Source organism: Megalopta genalis, chromosome 2 (assembly GCF_051020955.1).
Source record: "Megalopta genalis isolate 19385.01 chromosome 2, iyMegGena1_principal, whole genome shotgun sequence".
NCBI classification, from domain to species: Eukaryota; Metazoa; Arthropoda; class Insecta; order Hymenoptera; family Halictidae; genus Megalopta; species Megalopta genalis.
The window spans coordinates 13,292,355-13,312,094 of NC_135014.1; the positions used below are offsets into that span (position 1 = coordinate 13,292,355).

Genomic DNA, 19,740 nt, shown 5'->3' on the forward strand with positions numbered 1-19,740 from the left:
GGAGGACTCTTCGTGTCCGAATATTCATACAGACACAAGCAAAGCGGAATGATAACGATCCGGAGTCAAGTTCGCTTCAATGAATGCAATTATCATTCAATTAGCATCGCTCTTGATATTATTGTACCGTATAATCCATTGCGAGAACTAAATATTAGCCGAATATTAAAAAGCAGATTAAAAATACACTTTCAAGAATACCATTCTAGCATTTAAAAATATATATAGAATGTGACCTTTGCAATTGTTCCTGGAAAGTTCCCGATAATAACCCTTGTTTCGTCGATCCGTGCCTTCTAATTTCATCGTTCATATTTTATTACGTTTACTGTACTTTTATTGCTATATTTATTTTTGTTTTCAATTTATTTGATTTTATCGTGTTTATAAATTATATTTCGTTCATTTGATTTGCTTGTAACGTTAATCTACTATTATTTTATCACCGCGTCGAAACGGTATCAAGTTCGTTCATATCCGTACTCCGTACTATATCGATTATCATATAGATTTCTTTAATGCTGTGCATTTAGTATATTTTTCATATGGTATTTCGTTCGATCGAATAAATATCAGCCAATATAATATCAAATCTATTTACACTGTGCCATATTAATTATTGCCTGCATTATACCTTAGTACTGCATCATATTTACTACAATTTTCATATCTGTACGTTTTGTGAATGCGTAACCATAACATCGGAGCAGTATGAATTGTATTTACACCGTATCGCATCGAGTATCGCATTCGTACATTTAATATTTTATTATATTTGCAATTTTTTGCGAACGCGTAAGCGTGCACGCAACACCAGCAGCTATTTTGAAATGAAGACCCGCGAACGATCACCTTTGCCCTAACCTCTAGCGATTAATCGCAGTACGCAGATACAAAGGTTTCGTTCCACGATGTAAACACAAGAATAACGTTTACCTTTACGATGCAAATGGAAGAATAACATTAATACGAGAACGGAGCTTACCCGAGAGCTGCAATCGCAATTGCCTCGCTTTGAACAGGACAATTAGATTATCTATCCATCAAATCCGTAGATCCTCGTCGCGATCGTTTCCATCAAAGCGAAATTATGCGACTGCCTGGCCGCGAAATAGTCGCGGAAAGTTCCTGTAATTTAGCGATGGCGTGGGAGAGGCCCGGGTCGGGAAACGTGCCGGCAATAATCACGCTTCATTACTTTGTAATTTGAATGTTTCCTATTTCATGGCGCAGCAGCGCCGCTACGGCCGCGCGAGTTTTCGCTTGAGAATTCGACCGTTGGTTGGACGAGGAGCGACGGAAGAAGGCGAGCGAGCCTGTGATTGGTTCGCGGTGGGGGTTCGGCTGGTGGCAGCACGCGAGTATCACGGAGACCTGCTATCAGTACGCGTTCGACGGTCGCATTGGTCGCATCGGTACGGCTTCGTTGTTCTTCATTGAAACGGTCTCGTGGTATTTCGGCGTAGTTCACGTGCGCGTGGTTGATTAGTCATTTGTCGCGGACGATAAACGAAGTTGTAATGAAGTGATCGATAACTCGACGTGCCACATCCTCGTCAGCGAGCATGGATCAACGTGCGCTGCGCTGCGTTTCGATCTTCTGCCTGCTGATCACCATAGCTGTCGCCTCCCGTGAGTCGCATTTCTGTCATGCTTCTTATCGATCGGTCGCAACGAAATCATTCATGATAGACTGGTATTGATCTCGTACTCTCGTACACACGTGGTGTACGCGGTATTTCAGAGGTATTTTCTTCAAGGTTTTGTTGATATCTCGAAATCTTATAAGAAGACGACCTTGAGAAAATGTTCTTCCCGCCGAAAGCTAGTTCTTCCGTGCTAGGATAGAGCTAAGGCTGTCCACTTGGTTTCACTGCAATAGTAATATCGATCGAGACCGTTGGCCCGATGAAAATAGTTCGGCGGATTAACGATTGATATTCGAATGAATAATTAACAACTAGTTTCCGCCTGGTCGTAAACATTAATCGATCCGGAGGACGTAATGGGTTAACGGCCACAGTTCAGGCTTCAGCGTCCGTACATTAAGTGAATTTTGTTGAAATTGTAGTAAAACGAACGAAGTTGAAATGGTATCCGTTGCTTGGTAAGGCGTATGACGTCAATTTTTTATTCGTTCTAGTAGTTTCCCTGTACAACCATGCGGATGCGTAATATATTGGTGGATTGACAGGTAGAATTCCGAATGCAAGCTTTTGTCCAGAATTGCCTTTTGCTCCCGATAAAGTGAATCGAAATTGTGCGATACAATTTTTCCCGATGGAGATACGGTTTTCACTATAATCTGTCGAGAGAGCGCGCACGAAGTCAGCTGTTTCGTCGACTATCGAGTTTTTCGAATTGCGCAACGGTACCTGTGGATTCCATATCGATCGAACGTGATCTAGCATTTAACCGTATTAAAACGCTAGTAAAATATTATGCATTTACCATGGTAACGCGACGATACTGGTGGGACGGAGAGTTTAATCGGAAATAGTCGGTAATATTCGACGAGCGTGGATTTTCATAAAATATTCAAATTCCGCTTTGTCGACGATGAAACTCTCTGCCCGATAAAATTCCGTTACACCGTTCCGAATTGATTTTGGACGGCCGCCCCTTTCGGCGACACATTGTTGAGCAAAGGGCGTTATTGTAATCGAAAACGTGCGGCGCGCGAAATTATTATAGTTTATGCCGTAGCAGCTGAAAATATTGTTACGATCGGAATAATAAATCGGCCGTTCGAATATCGGGGAATCGACAGCGCCGTGAAACGTCCTGTTCGTCAATTTCCGATATCCGAATACTTCCATCGTCTGAACATTTCGAATCGATTCGGCATCGGCTCGTATGTTTATAGCATGATCGATGCTCGATCGTTGCCTAGGAAAATACTCGCGGCCACACGTTTCGTTCTCGTTTTCGTAATTACAGAATCTCATTGAATATGCTGATAGGAGTTTTGGTTGCATTTCACGCTTCCCGCTACGTACACGACTGTACGTTTTGAATGCATTAGCGCTGCAGAGCGAAGTTTAATCTTTAACCTAAAACCGAGCAAGACGAGCTAATTTGTCATTCGCGGAAGGGGCAGAGTCAAGGCTGCTCTATCCATGCTGCGCTTTAAGCGCGGTACTTAGGACCTATACAAAATTTCACCGTGAACAAACAACGCGCGGTACCATAATTCCTCGATTCACAACGGAAACAAAGCCTCGAGCGAAAACTTATTATTATACATTTCGGACGCGTATTCTTTCACAGAGAATTTTTCCGTGTCTCATCGCATCATTCATTGTACTCGCAGGGGACGCTACAACGATGGTAATAACGATGTAATAGGGTTGGTCGTTTGAAATGGGATTATACGGTTCTGCAAAGAGTTCCGAGGGGTTTTATGCGATACGTTGAGGGGTTTTTTGAAGTGCGCATAAGAAGAGACGTTGAGTATATATAAGAGATGTATAGGGCATAATAGTTGTTGGGATATTCATAACTGCAACTGCACTTGACTCGCGTAGTCACATGTTTATCCGCCGACTGAATGGAATACGGAAGTATGACCGAGCCTCGAGGGGCAAGTAAACCCTGATGTCGTGTCGTCGCATACCGGGTGCTTAAAGAGTCGTACTTATATTTAAAGCAGTCCCTCCGTTGCATTTTTCATTAATTAATTCGTACAGCTGCCTCGAACATAATCTGCTTGTCTAACGTCGTTGTTGGGTTTTTCAGTCGATTAATTAACGCTGCGTTCCCGCGATTTCCATTACGTGGATTGGTACTCCTGCGAATTGCCATGTCATCGTTTACATCGACGCGTATCTCGCAATTAATTAATGCCGTATTTTTCCCCGTCGTTGCTTTCAAAGTAATACCGTCGACCGCGGCGTTTACTCGCGTTACACGACATCCTTTCAGGCATCGAGCTAACAAACAACTTTCGTTGTCGAAAATTGATTAAATGAAATTTCGTGCGCGGTCCGCAGTCTTCGATAAAAAAGAAAAGAGGATTACAAGAAATATTGGCCGAAATAGGTTTCCTTTATTCAAGGTAGGGGTCGAATCCTATTATCCTCCTCGAGCCCTTATTAACCTTTTATATTCTGATTTATGTATGGCGTCTTAACTTTTTCCGGTATTTGCAGTGTACATGCTTTACGACTATTCGACAAACGCGTAGGCCAAGCGTACACCATTCACCACACAATTTGTTAAACATTCAAACAAATTCCTGGTAATATGTATACAAAAGCAGTATTTTCAACCGATCCGCGGCTGAAATCCGCGGCGGTCCGAGTGGAAAGAAGCAGAAGCGAAAGTTTAAGTAGTACAAGTCAACGAATCCCGGTATTGATACTTAATAGACCGCGGGAATTTACGAACTTTTTAATATTCCCAATGGTATCGTTCCATAAACATGTTTTTCACATTTTACTCCTCCCACTCGTAAATCATCTTGTCCATGTTTACCGATCCATTTCGCATCTCGTCCTATTCCGCACCACCTTCCCCCTCTGTTTGCTTTCGAATTTCATTTCCGTTCCGTTCCGTTTCGTTTCGTTCCTCATCCATTTTCATTCTGTTTTTCCTGTCGTTTCGTTCAGCACTTATTCTTGTTCCGTTCCTCGTTGCATCCCGGTTCGTTCCTGATTCAATTTCGTTCCGTACTTCCATTTCGTTTTGTTCCGTTTCGTTCCTCATTTCAATTCGCCTCGTACCGTACACCGTTTTGTTTCGCCCCGTTCTGTCCCTCATTCCAATTCCGCCTCTTTTGTTCCCCGTTTTAATTCGTTCCGCATTTAATATCGTTCCGTTTCGTTCATTGTTTTAATTCGTTCCCAGTTTCGAGTCGTTTCTCGTTTCGATTCGTTCCTCGTCTCGATTTGTTCCTCGTCTCGATTTGTTCCTCGTTTCGATTCGTTCCTCGTTTAATATCGTCTCGTTTCACTCTCCATTTTGTTCCGTCCTGTTCCGCCCCTCATTTACATTCGTTCTCTTTTGTTCTTCATTTCAGTTAGTTCCGTTTGGTTCCTCATTATGATTGATTCGCTCTTGTTCCTCATTTTATTACCTTTTCTTCCGTTCATCATATTCATTTCTTTCCTTTATTATTTCCTTAATCCTTTCACTTTATTTTGCTCCGTTTCGTTCGCCATTTAATATTAACATTCCATGTCGTTCAATTTCGTTCCTAATTTCATTTCATCCGTCTCGGTTCCTTTCTCGCTTCATTCTTACCACCATACAATTTCGTTGCGTTTCTCATTTCAATTCAGACCGTTTTGTTTCTGATCAACGTCGCTGCATTCGATTCCGTCTCTCGTTAAACATCGTTTCGTCTCTCATTTAACATGTTTCCGTTTCTGATTTACCGTCGTGCCGTTTCTCATTTAATTCCGTTCCGACTCCGGCCCCGTTCCTATCCACTCCGCGTAGGTCCGTGTTTCGTTTCGGTTAAGAGGTTAACCGCTGAAAATGTTCCGCCGGTACATATGTATACTTCCGGACCGTTTCTTTCATTGTCGACTGGCGGCGTCCGCGTGAACATAGAGGCACCGTCCGGAGCGTAATTCGCTTGACAAAGAGCAGGCGGCCAAGCTGGGTGGCTTGACGGCAGCCGCCCCTCTCGAAACTTGCCCATACACCTTGCTAGAGAAGGCGAGAGAGGGAGAGAGAGAGGAAACTAGAGAGAGAGAGAGAGAGAGAGAGAGGGCGAGTGCACTAGCACCAACCGACCCTTTTCGAGTCGCGTACGCCGGATTTAACGAACCGACGTTGTTCAACCCTTACCCGTTCCAGATAATTATCGGGGTTGCCCCGCAGTTGACACATCCGAACCTGGGAACAGCTTAAACCCCTACGCTTACACGCTTCTGGTTCTCGCATCTTCGCTGCGATCCAATTCTCTACAAGAATGTTTCTTCCTCTATCGATTCCGACAACAATCAATTCCTACAATTTTACTTAGCACTCTGCTTGGTCAGTCTGCAGCCTTGAACATTCTGTAAAAGTCATCTATTCGGTAAAATAAAAATCATAAAGTTACGATGTCGTCTGGTATCGCTGCAAAGCGATGATCGAGTGCCGGTAGTATCGCATCGGTGTCGCGTTTGCGGCTGTAGGCCAAATGCCGACGGCAGACGAAATCGTTCGTGTACATTTTTCGAACGCTCTATCTCGAAAAGCATTAACTGTACATGAAAATGATGTATACACGATTTACACATTGGCCCAACTTTCGAGATTGGTCTAGTCCTTTAAATACTAACGATATAAGTCCTAAAAATAATTATGTAGCCTTGATAAGATTCTACCGTAGAAAAGTGTGTACACAACAATTACAGTACTCTTGGACAACAGATGTAACCCCTAGATTATCGAGACCGCCTGGAAATTTTAAACAATTTCTGGATCGTATAAATGGCCGATAATTTGTATTACAAAAAATACAAAGCGCATCGTTCGCATGTCGTTGAAATCGGTGTTTCAAAATCAGCCGTAGCCAATTATTAGGCGCAGCTAAATGAAAAAATCAACGATACAAGTGCTTCTACACTTTCCTGGCTTCTAGATTCGATAAATTTCTAAACAGGAAGTTGTCGAGGTCGAATGTTGAACAGCTTGGTGTTAGAGTAGCGGGCCACCCGTTAGATCGAGGGTCGTTCTCCGAGGGAATTGGAACCGTCGGGATTTCAGAGGAAACGGAACTACTGTGTTCCAGTTGCGGACAATAAAAAAGCTGTCGGTAGTTTACCGCGACGCAAACTCTCAATCCAGTTTGCACTCTGTCCACGTTAAGACAGACGTATCGGCAAATATCCCGAAGGAAAGTTGTCCGCGACTTTGCCAGTCGCGCGCTTGTACTATACTGCGACAGCGTCGCGCCGGTCCCAGACCGGCAAGTTTGTTTGCGGATCTTGTCGTCGCGTCGCGTCGCGTCGCATCGCAATCCCTCCACTTCCGCTGATTAGTCGGATGGCGCCCTTCCCGAAAATCCTTATATTCACAAGCCAGTCTCTAATTAGGTTCGGTCTGTGTACGCAGATATTCTCGGAGTTCGTTCGACGGCCCTCGGCATTCCGAACTCTTTGAGAGACTGCCGAGGCCAGCTTAAGAGTGTTTGATCGAATGATTTACTTGTTGAATGTTTGATCCCGCCCTTAACGAACTGTGAACCGCGCGATGATCCATCGGCGCTTCGCGCTCTTTTCCGATCCATGACCTGGGATTTGCGGGCTCGGCTTCTCGATGAACACTCTCTGCTGATTGCCGAACGATCAACTCTTTCTAGATGCATTTTCTAAACAGTTTTTGATCGAGCAACGCTCTCGAAGTTAGGGTAAAATAATAAATTTTCTTTCATAGAAAGTTAACTTATTTGTGCGAGTTTTTCTTCCGAAGTAATTCAATTTTTCCGAGACTATAGCGGCTGAAGTTTGAGGAAAGGTGCGTTCTACGACCGTAGATACGGTCAAGTATTATGGCCGAGCATTTATGGAGTTCCGACAAATACGGGAACCGCACGAGTTTTCTCGACAGACCGGTTGTTCTTGAAAACCGCGGCGGTTCCGACTTTTCCCAAAGTCCCCTAACTTTTTTCCCACGTCGAACCACGTTCACAGCTACGTTTTAATTGGCCGACGGGAGCCGCAATCGAGGGCTTCGATAAACGGAGCGCAGCTGCGAACGGGAGGGAACAATGCTTGCCGCTGAAGACTCCTTGCTCTTAATTAGCAATAGGGATTCCCACGATGCTTAATTATGGATATCGCTCGTACCATGCGGCGGAAGGCGAAGAATGGGTTGCCTCGCGACGGTTAATAATCATAACCTTGCATTCTGCGCGGTCGGGCCACGGAACAAGAACCGTAAAGCTTCCTGACTCCATTAAAACGCTAAACGTTGCTCCACTTGCGATTCGTTAACCGTTTCTCCATAGAACACAACGAAATGAGAAGTTTCAACACACTTTACCGATCGGTGGCTGATTAATCGTCTTTTTGTCCCCAACGTTCACGGACCGGTAGCCAATTAACAAAAAAAGGAGTAGAACAAGTTTTGTCTGTAAATTTTGCAACGTTCCACTATAAAAATATCTTCATATGGATTATGGTATGTTATATAAATGTTAAACTGAAAACGATTGTAATAGATAAAATAAATATTGTTTAGCACTAATATCATGATTATAATATCATGTCAGTTTCGAAAGCTCGGAGGAATGATTTTTGCGAAAAAATTTTTATTTCAATAGAATTTTCGAAGGGTATGTATGTATGAGAAATGACAAAAAGTTTCACGAATGTTTTATCATCCTTATTTTTATCATCCTTGATCGCTTCCAAAATATGAGCATTAAACCGAGTTGAAAAAAAATGCTATAGTTTATTGAATTGGTGGCATGCTTAGGTTTTGGATTAGACACCGAAAACAGTTAGATTCGTTTTCAGGGCCGACCGGCGACCTTTAAGCCCATTTCCGAGCTCAAAGGGAACGGGTAGACCGCCGGGGCGTGTTCCAACTCCAACTTGCCATAATCCGGCATAGTTGGCCCGCGTTGTTCTCGTGCAATTTAATTACTTCGGAAGCGGATGTAAATCACGCACGCGAGCAATCTCGCAGCGACTCGCGCGAGCAATCGGCTCGCGAAGCGCTGTCTCAGCTTTTAGATCGTTTCGGATATTAATTGAGTCTGCTATCTGGGCGGCTGAGTCGCTGACGATACTATTATCTCGCCTCGGACGAGCAGGCTCGCTCGTGCGACGTCTTTCTCGCGATTCTAGCGATTCCAGCGATTCTCGCGATTCTCGCGATTCTCGTGTCTCGCGTCTCGCGATTCCAATAATTCTCGCGACTCTCGCGATTCTTGTCCGTTTTCGATTTTTTACCATTCGCGGAAGATAAGCGAAACGACACGCCAATGGCACGATGCCAGTTCGCATCGCCGGACACCGTAATAGAGGAGGACTAGTTTGTTACTAGATAGGTGTAATTGGATAATGAAGTAGCCGGGGTGCGCAGTCCGTTCCCCGTTTAATCCGATTAACGGATCCGCCGGCGATTTCGCTGTTGACGATCCCAGTTAATTGGCTTCGATGAGCAAAAATTCCGCCGTGCACCCCCCGCGCTTCAAACGTTTCTCCGCGATGAATCGCCGAAGGCTCGATTCGAGACCCACCGTGCTTCGAGCACTCGCAAATATTTGCGAACCAGTCGAATCGAAAATCATTCTGCTGCACTTTTCGCGACGCGACTATCGTCGCAACTGCTCTCCCTCTATCCCTCTCTTTCTCTCATTTCGTTTCGTCGTGTTGCAGTTTGTTAATTCTTGGATGGTCCTGCTTCTCCAGAGTTTCCGATTTTTATTACTATTATCATTAGGAAACGGATCTCCATGCGCAGTATGATAACGTAGGATAAAATTTCGTATTGTGTCTATATATATATATATATATATATATATATTTGTATTCTTTATTTTTTAAATTTATTTTCTAGGATTAAAAATGTTTTTTATTTGTCGCATGCACTAAAAAACAAAAACAACATTGCAATTTAAACAACGTGCTATACGCTTTACTGTAATGCTTCGGGAAACGAACAATTTTTATCAAGATCTTACTTTACACGAAACAGAGTAATCAATTTAATGAGCATGCAAAGCTCGGAAGAGTTTTCAATTCAACCCTGTGTTATTTATTCCGATAGGACACATTTTTAGAGAGCTGCAATTTGATTTATCTTTTTCCGACACTCGTGGAACGTACGTTAGGCCAATCAGTTTCACAGAACTTCAAAGAGCGAGTGGAACACGGAAACAGCTTTTGTTTTTTCCTGCATTGTCGGAAGAGAGCAGGCTGTGTCCCAACGGTTTGGTGAACAAGAGTGATGCAAAGTTTCGAGCGGACATCCGACACGGTGGTTTCGACCAGGTTTTGGGTCGCACACGAGTGATTCGTTATATTCGAAACACGCTTCTCGCTTTTCGCTTTACCATTGTGGCTCGTTTCACTGTTTTAGAACCATTATTCCCGGTTGCGAGTAGTTCGATTTCTCTATTCCCTGAGAATAAAGACTCCAAATGCTTTCCGTTTTGCTCGATGTCTTAAGTAAGCGTGGCTTCGTTGCTCTCGGTGAAGCCTCTAAAGATTAGCTAGAGAATGCTCCCAGTTCAGCATTGTTTGGAAAATCTTTAGACACATTTATTTGTGAAACGTATGAAAGGTGTGCCTTGCAGTTCTTGAGCGTTTCCTCTCCGTACGTTCAATGCGTGATTTCCTTGCTCCCAAACGGAGTTAAAATAGTGCTCCACATAGGACAGTATGAGCGCAGAGTTGCTCGAGATTAGAATGACTTGTATTTGGAAAAGTGGTTTCCAGCTCTTGCGACAACAATGACCAATCTTTGTGTTTAATACCCTAAGCGGGTGTGGGGTTTCTGTGCTCCGAACGGAATTAAAATAATGTCCCATAGAACGATACGTGCACGGAGCTGCACTAAATAAAAAATTCTTTAGAAACTCAATTTAAAGGACTATAATGACTTTTATTCGCGAAGGATGTGCAATGACCACTTCCTGCGTTCTATGTCTTAAGTGGGCGTAACTTGTTTGCATAGATTTATTTGTACCCAGATTTTACATTATCTAGACACTGATATAGCCTCAACGATCTTCGAAAGTCCAGTATTATAGACTAGTACGTTCCTACTTTGTGAGAAATATCTCTGGTAGGCGTCGCTTCCTTGATCTCACTTGGGCTCTCCGCACGGGACCACGTGCTTACACATCGATTAAGACTCGATTCTTTAAAACTCCAGTCCCAAAGACCAGAATGCATTTCTCCGTGAAAGATACCTGGAGTAGGCGTGGCTTCTTCGCTCTTACTCGGACGATCTACGTTCGTTCGACTTCGAAGACCTCTTCGGATCCTCGAAGGAGGCCGATAGAGGCTAAAGGTTAGTCGTTTGCAAGGAAAGGGTTACGTATCGCGCCGTGGCGAATAGAATTTTGAATTCCGAACAATTCGATCGGTGGAAAACCCCGATGAAAATTGCAGGCTCATAGTCCGCGGAATCTGTTTCCCGTGAATTATCGGGCCCCGAGGATTAAACGTCCAAACGGAGGAAATTTATCGACGCGGCCCGCCAAGAATAACTGAACGAGTTCCCTTGATTCACTCCCGTTTCGAGGCGTCGTTGATGCGAATTTATCGAGCCACGTCGCTCTCCCCCCCCCCCCCTTTCTCTCTCTCACTCTCTGTCCCTTTTCTTACTCATCTCAGTATACAGCACTGGACAACATTTTCATAATAATGCGAATAAAATTTATTTAGGTTCGTTATTATTCCTGTTTGCGACGAGGCTGTCGGGTCTTTATACGTTTGTAATAAATTCGAATTAAGATTCAATCATTCTCCCTAGTTAAGGAAACCGTCGAGGAAATTTTATTTTACGCGAGGATCAGGAGTCTGATTATCGCATAGGCTAATTTTTAAGAGGATCTAATTTACATGCGACCAGATTATTGGCTCTTTATATATTTGTAACAAATTCTAATTCAGATTCACTCATTTTATTTGTGCGATAAAAATGTTAAGCAATTCTGAGAAACAAGGGTCGAACTACTTCAATTGTCATCAGATTGCGGATTTAATACAAATGAAACATACACTGACCTATTAATAGCAACGTAACAAAATCATTAAGACAAGAATGATCTAACTACTTCGTCCTCCTTTTTTTCCAATTGATGCAAGAACTTTTATATTTTGCACGAAGATCAGCAGTCTGATTATCACATAGGCTAATTTAAAAAAGAATCTAATTTGCATACATCTCGCCCGCGGGTTTTCATGCATTTATAATTAGACTGCGGATTTTATGCATTTAAAGGTAACTAGAAAAAAATAGCCATTCGGCTAAACGTATTAAAAAAAGTTTAATAACATTGCTATCTTTTCTTCAGTTTATTAAAATCATGAAAATCGAAGATACGTGCTTATTTCATTTTCGTTTTTGAATAATAAATAGTGTCTGATAGCGCGTGTATGTAGGTATAACAAATAATAGATATATTTGCAAAACAACAATAACAATAAACTAATCAACGATGTAACAACAACGAGAAAACGATAGCAACGGTAACAAAGGAAAATAGCAATAACGAAACAACAATGATAATAATTCCCAACGAAAGAAAATATCGCGGTGATACGTATATAAAATATCTGCTATGTGTGTCGTTTGATCGTTCAACGCTTTAATGAAGAACTCGACTCGACTGGCCAGGAGCTCGAGTTGGAGCTGTTTCTAAAATTCCGAAAACTCGTGACATCGTCCAAAATTCGTACAAATATTTTCCGCGCCAGTAATAAAGGGAGGCACGCGGTGAAATCCGTCGATTAATTGTCCGGTCACTAATCGTCTCTTCGGTCGAAATTTGCGAGAGAGATTCGTTAGCGTTCCAATCGGAAAGTAGACTTCCCGAAGAAGATGAAGAAGGAGAAGAAGAGAAAGAAGAGGAAGAAGAAGGTGGAAGAGAAACGGTGGAGGGAGGATATTCCCGGTGGCAATTAAGAAGAACGAGGTTTCTAAGTCGGCCGATCGCGCCGACGAATTAGGTGATCATCGTGGGCCGGGCGTCGAAAATAATTACTCCGCCGGGAGCTCTTTACGATTTCTCCCTAACGAATTCGAGCCCCGTTTCCGGCGGAATAATAATTTCAGGAACTGATTGGCGGTCGAGGCGACACCGGATCGTTCGAACTCGCCGTTTTTTTGCCGTCTGTAGCGTCCCGGTTTTCCAGAGGAAAGCGACCGAAGAGGATGAAAGGGGAGTGAAACGTTGAAGGGACGCGCCACTTTGCAAATCTAATTTCATTTCCGGCTTTATTTCTTCGGAATGCCAGACGGTAGCACCGTCGTAGCGTGGGGAGGGGCGAGGGGATTTCCATTCGAGACAGAAACACCCCCGGCTAAGAGATTAAAACCCGGCGGAGCCAAGGGATGATATCTTCTCGCCCGAAGTCGCTTCGATCACGGAAACCAGCCGACCAATCGTTTTAATCCTCGCCAGATCCGCTCGAGCCGACACGAGCGTATCGCGCGCGATCGCTTCGACAACTTCGAAAGAAACGAGAGGAAGCCTGTTCTTTGGTCTCTCTCTGCACTCGTCGATTATTAGGCTCTACACCTTTCTGCCTGTTCATCCTATTACGTAACACACTTCCTACAACTTAATTCTCTATTATTCCGGTTTGACTTGTAGTTGTTCGATTCGATGTTGGTGTACGGTTGTTCTATTCAGTGTCGATTTATAGTTCTCGGACTTTCTGCTCATTCATAGTTGTTGATTTTGTGTTGATTCACAATCGATTCAGTGTTGATTTATGATTATTCATAATTATTCATCATTGATTCATAATCAGCCAGAAATAAATCCCAGTCATTCATAGTTGATACATAATCATTCATTGTCGAGTAGCTAAGTTTGTTCGAATGAAAATATTGATAGTCAGGTGTGTGTATTCGCAGGATGGATTTCGAATTAATTTTTGTCTCGAAAATATCGAGATTATATCGAAGAACGATTCGCCAATCAAGTAGTGCAACCAAGCCATAGGTCAGACGGGATCGAGTGATAAAAGTCAGCTACAGGTCGACCCCAGTCACGTAGTGCAGATCAAGAATAGGGTAGACTAGCGTTCGACAGTGGATACAGACTGTAAGTGGTACAGGTCTGCCATTCGTCTGGCAGTCGAGTGCGGATCGCGTCTCCAAAGGAAGCTATCGAAAGAAGTACAACCTCTCGTATCTGAATTTTTTATATCCGAATTTCTTATATCTGAACCTCCCATATCCGAAGTTCCCATATCTGAACCTCTTATATCTGAATCTTTTATATCTGAACTTCCCATATCTGAACCTCTCATATCTGAATCTTTTATATCTGAACTTTTTATACCTGAATTTTTTATATCTGAAACTCTTATACCTGAAGCTCTTATATTTGAATCTCTTATATCCGAATTCTTCATTATTCGAGTAAGTTTTCCAAGCTCTATCGAAAATTTTCTTCGCTGAATAATTCAACGATATTCGACGTAGAAATTGTTATCGTTAATATCCGTAGAAAAATATTTGCATTCATATGGAATTTCCAAAGACCAGGAGTTCTAATAAAGTACAATGTTTTATTTTCACCGTTCCCCTCCGCCAAGAAAATGGAAATTTAGTTAATTTCATTTTGTCTAAGTCCTCCATAAAAATATAAATTTGCATAAACATCAGCATTCTGATAGTGGAACGCGTCCACGGTGTAGCTAAATGTACCACGAAATTCGGGTATCTCGTGAGAGGACGGAGACTAGTCCGAAACGTGAAATGATTTCCTCTCGAACGTTCGTTTAAAATATGAATGGTCGATGCGAACGATTTTTAACATTCAACAATCTACAACAAATATAGAGTACCGTGTCGCAATTGTTGCAACGACATTTCTTTTTCTAGTTTTCATGTAGACAGTCGGTGACACGACTTATTGCATGGCAGTCCATTTTTCATTGAAAAATCGTTCACGATTTTTCACCGAGTCGTTGTAAAGAAGGAGCTTCGATCTTTAAAGTGTCCTCTTTTCACAATTTTCGTTTGTTTAAAAAATTTCAAATAAAACAATATTACTCGAATGAAATATTTTTCAAAATATTTTTATAGAGTCGGATAGTGTTACTATGTTCTGGTAAATTTCTTCCTCGACCATATCATTCGCTACTTCCCTTGGAGAAGATGTTGCATTTAATCAAATAAATCGAACGGTTATGGACGCTATTAACGTAGGCAGCGAATGTGTTAAGGTGTTAACGAAATTCCGCCACCGCCGTTACTTCTACACGAAGCCAATGCCAGTACCGGGTGAAAACATCGAGCGTGGTCTTGTAGTTCGGTTCGTTACCTTCTCCGGCTTCTATTCGTCGGCGGGTGTATATCGCGAGCCGCAATATCCATTCCAAGATGCCCGTGCGCACGGTATATTTTCATGGAACGATACGGCGAGGCATGAATGCCGGTGGAAAACCCGATGGGCCGGCTTCTTGCATCCTCCATCGCGTTTCCCTGGCCCGCGGATATTTCCGGCCAATGGAGAACGCGTCCTATTGTGTCGCGTTCGCGAAAGCTTTCGTGAAAATTGCGTAATCCCGTAATCAATGGCCTGGTCGCCGCTCGTTCCAATTTTCTCGCCCTCGAGCCCTCGAGTTTCCTCCCCTTCGCGTATTGCAAACCCGAAATTCCTATTTACCCAGACTTTTTATCGATATGGAAAGGTAAATCGAAGCCTGCACGATTTCCGTCCATTTTCTAAATGGTTCATGAAAACGATAAGATAAGATTTTGCCACTTGACAGAGCTAAAAAGACTGTTTGTTATTTTTTGAATCTACTAAAAATTCATTTTATTCATTTTATTTGAAAATCAAAATAATATTGGTCCATGTGAAATAATAGCAATTTCAAACGATTAATTATTTCATTATTTTTTATTTCAAATATTACAAGAGAAATAATTCCCGAAATAATGCGCAACAAGAAGATTTTATTCCAAGAAATCGTTACATCGGTTTGTGCTTCGAGCAAAACCTTCTCCTCAAAAAGTTCAACGTTAAGAGATTTTTATCTGGATCGATTTAATATTGCCACGAAAGAAAGTAATCGTTTCACTGGCGCGGAAGATGAAAGAGGGTCGTTATTCTTCAGAGAAATGTTTCTTATTATCGGATAATCATTTAACATTGTCGGGTCGGTCCTTTTGTCTTGCAGAGATGTCAATGAAGATATCGAAATAAACCAGACTCAGAGCTGATAATCTCCGAAAAGAATTGTACAATTATCAGATATATTTATTTCAAGTAATTATTTTAAATAATACTAAAATATCGTATAAGTGATCGCAAGCATAGAAATAATTATGAAATTAAATAACATGTTATTTGAAAATAATATTTCAAAATATTGAAAAAATTGAGATAATATATATCACAAATAATGTCGTTTCAAGTGTCTCCAGGTCTGTTACGTGTTACATACTTCGTACTGCGCAGAATTCCATCTCTAGACTTGCACGATCTAAAAATACCTAAAGGAGTAAACTATATGGTAAATTTCAACTCTGTAGTTTCAGTGTCTCATTAACAAAATTACCACGACTCGGTGGAATTTCTGAGGAGCAGTTTGTTGAAGGATTCCAAGGATACCAGGTGCACGTAGGATATTCCACGTGGTACTGATCCGTGAGACAGACGGCGGGATGGTGCAAAAACGCAGGCGCTCGTTAGAGCGATTCGTAGAGACATTAAGGTCGCGTCGGATGATCGGTCGAAGAAATCGGAAAGTATGGAGCGGAGACAAGAGAGGCCGCAAAGGGGGTCACCGGCGTGTCGCGAAGAAAACACTCGTTTGGCCTGCTTTTGTAAGGAGCCTCTATATTTACGGGCTCGAGCCACATATCGATCCCTCGACCTCTCCGAGGCCGAGCGTGTCGTCGTCGCATAGTCCTTGGTAGCGTTTCTCTCCTTCTCTCTTACTCACTCTTTCTATATGGTTTATTCTCTCTTCGTCCACTTCCTGCACCGGCTGCGTCTCCCTCTTTTATCTCTCGGAAGGCATTATCTCTATCCGCTTCCGTGTCTTCCTCTCTTTCTCTCTCTCTCTCTCTCTCACTCTCTGTCTCTTACCATCTCTCTCTCTCTCTCTCTCTCTCTCTCTCTCTCTCTCTCTCTCTCTCTCTCTCTCTGACCCTTGAATTTGACATTTGGCCAAGGCAACCGGGAACAAAGACCGCCCCGGGCGATTGTTTTGAGGTCGTTTCTTCGCCGACTCCTCTCACCTAACTCACTGCGAACCTACTCGCAGCCCACGCGTCACGGGACACGTTCGCGGTCGTTTCACAGGCAAGTTATTATCGTCTTATCACCCTGCGCTGTCAAATCTGCCGCAGAACGTATCAGACGATGACGTATAGGAAATTCGGTCTATTCGTCGAGTCATAGAATTTGTGGACTTTCGAGACTTTTTTCTTTAAAGGAAATTTCGATTATTACTTTTTAATTAGCTATTTTTAGTATTCGAAAGTTTATACTTTAGAGTACTCGTGGAAGATTTGTCGACCAAATATATAAATAAACAGAGAAAATACTTGACAATAGCCCCGGGTCGTCGCGGCTGAAAATCGCAGAAAGCGATCGGATCTAGAGGTCCCATCGATTGCTGCCGTTAATCTCGTGTGCGAGCCAACGATCAGAGAATCGGCCAGGGCCCGGAGCAACGAACGAATTCTTTCCTGGAACTCTCCGGGCGAGGAGAAGCGTGAGAACCAGCCGGCGAAGCGATTCCAGGACTCTTAGCGGACAGTCTATATTTCTCAGACGATGGAGAAACAGAGCTCCAGGCTTGGCGCACCGAGGGGCAAAGACGCCATCGACTACCGTTATTGCCAAACTTTCCAGCCAATCTTCGACGATGAAGAAATTGATAAAAAGTTGGTCGCAGCCGCCCTCGCCACGGCCGGCAAACCGGAAACACCGAGGGATCGATCCTCTGACAAAGGCCCGGCCAATTACAACCCCCGCTGCGTCCGAGCCGGAGACAGGGCTGTTGTTTCAATGACCGCGATATGATCGATCGGATCGCGTGCTCGGCAACCGTGATCGCCGGAAAAATGCCTGTCGAGACGATCCTCCAATGTGCGGCTCTGTTATCGCAATGTAGAACCAGCAGTCCTTTCAGCTTCTCGATCGCTGTGATTCCTGGTCGCAGACATTTTTAACCCTTTCTGCTCGACATTGCGCCACTAAAAATTGCTGTTTCTTTTTATTTTTATTCGGCAGTTTTAAGGTTTATAAGTTGATATATATATATATATATATACACATACACATTGTTTGCATCCATTGCAAGATATACGAACTGCACAGACAGTTTCTTGTCTTAACACTTTGACGGCCGCGGCACAAACACTTCGAAAGTTTCATAAAATTAAAATATTTTATTCGGCGAAGAAATTAATTTTCGATAATTAAATATTATACAACTTCGTGCAATTGTGATATACCATATTAACAATATAAACAGGATAAATTTGGTTAATAATATAATTATGATGCATTCTTCAGAAAGTTACGCTAAATAGATTTTTATAAGTCAAATTTTCGCGAAGTCACGTGGCACGTGACTCTAGCCGTAAAAGCGTTAACGATTCTAACAAGTTACAAATAATGTAACTGAATTTTTAAATTTCTTTAGCATTTTTACTGTTTTCTGTTCCACCTACTCATTTTTATCGTAAATGTCTAAAATCCACGGTTCAGTTATTATCCAAAATATCCTGACACTTACAGTGAAATGAAAATAATTCCCTCTAGATTACTAAATCCTCCAAATGAAATTACGTTGATTAACCTTCCGCCGGCGGGCGCAGGGTTTCGCGAGACGACCCGCGGCGAGTCAGAGTTGTTTCATTTTTTCATCTATAATCCTCCTTCTTTCTTTGTACGTTATGAAAAATTAAATAATTTAATTTTTACATTTAAATTATAATTATTTATTATTACAATTATTTGTCAGACATCTTGCAAAGTAATGTTAATTGTACCATACACATGTATATACAAATCACAAAACGTCTGCGATTTGGCAAAATCGGGCGAATGGCCCGATGTGTGAATAACCTTGTTGTAGTTCATGGCACGCACGCGCGCGCTATTGGAGATTAAATCGTCAGGCAAGGGGTTGATAATATAATTCGCGGATCAGGCGTACTCCCGAGGACATTTCGTGGATCCGTGGAGAGCGTCGACTTGAAAGTGACGCGCACAATAAATCGGATGTCGGCAGGGGCGGTAAAGTTGCGGGTTTTAGCAGGGCGCAGCAACGAGTATGAATTCGAGCGTCGACGGTGGAGGCCAGACAGAAAAAAAGTTCCTGTCCCGATCCATTATAAAGGACTCGCCGGCCGCGCTGGTCATGCAGGCGCTTTCAGGATTGTCAGGATTGTCCCGAAGTTCGAGGAGGGCCGAGCAAAGTCCCGCGGAAAGTACCGCGTCGTTTCCGACTCGCGAAGCTTTGCTCGCGCCTTCGACCCGACGAAAACATTGCCGAGCGATATTACTACGCTCCGACGCGACATAATTTCGAGTTAGCCCGCAGTTAGGTCGCCTCGTAACTTCGGGAGTCGAGGGAAACTGCGTCTCTCGCCTCGTAACGTCGAACCGTACTGGCGAAATGAAAAACAGAAAAACGGCTGCGAGCTACGCCCTGAAATTTACCGGCAGAGCTGTTCGAAATGCGTAGGCTTGGGAATTTCTTGAGGGAACGACGCTTCGAATAGGAATGATGAGAGATAAAGACGTTGCGACGTGAAGAAGATTGGAGACAGAGATGATTAGAGACCAAGAACTCTCGTCTTCATAAAACGAATAGGCAATCTTCCGGAATTTTTCTAAGGAAAACTGTTGCAGTTATCGGCATCAAAGTTTGCAGGTTTATTAACGGCAGTTTCCAGAATTTGAAGTACAGTAAATTCTCCTTAATTGACGCTCAGCTTGGAAATAAAAATGGACAATTTAGGAAGAGCAGGTACGACTGTTCCAGCCTTGCGGTTTTTATAGCCACCGATTGTCAACAACTCTATACAGAGTGTCCTAAAATTATGGTACTTACAGGAAATGAGATCATCGATAAATAA

The 19,740-nt window shown here is 42.8% G+C and overlaps 1 protein-coding gene across 1 annotated transcript in view; it reads left to right on the forward strand.

Moving 5' to 3' along the window:
* The first annotated feature begins 1,377 nt into the window (after nt 1–1,377).
* The window catches only part of LOC117219259 (uncharacterized), a 251,012-nt gene continuing 232,649 nt past the window's right edge, over nt 1,378–19,740 (forward strand). Inside the window, exon 1 of the transcript XR_013032648.1 lies at nt 1,378–1,632. The gene's annotated coding sequence lies outside the window, so the exon portion shown is untranslated. The remainder of the gene's footprint in view (nt 1,633–19,740) is intronic.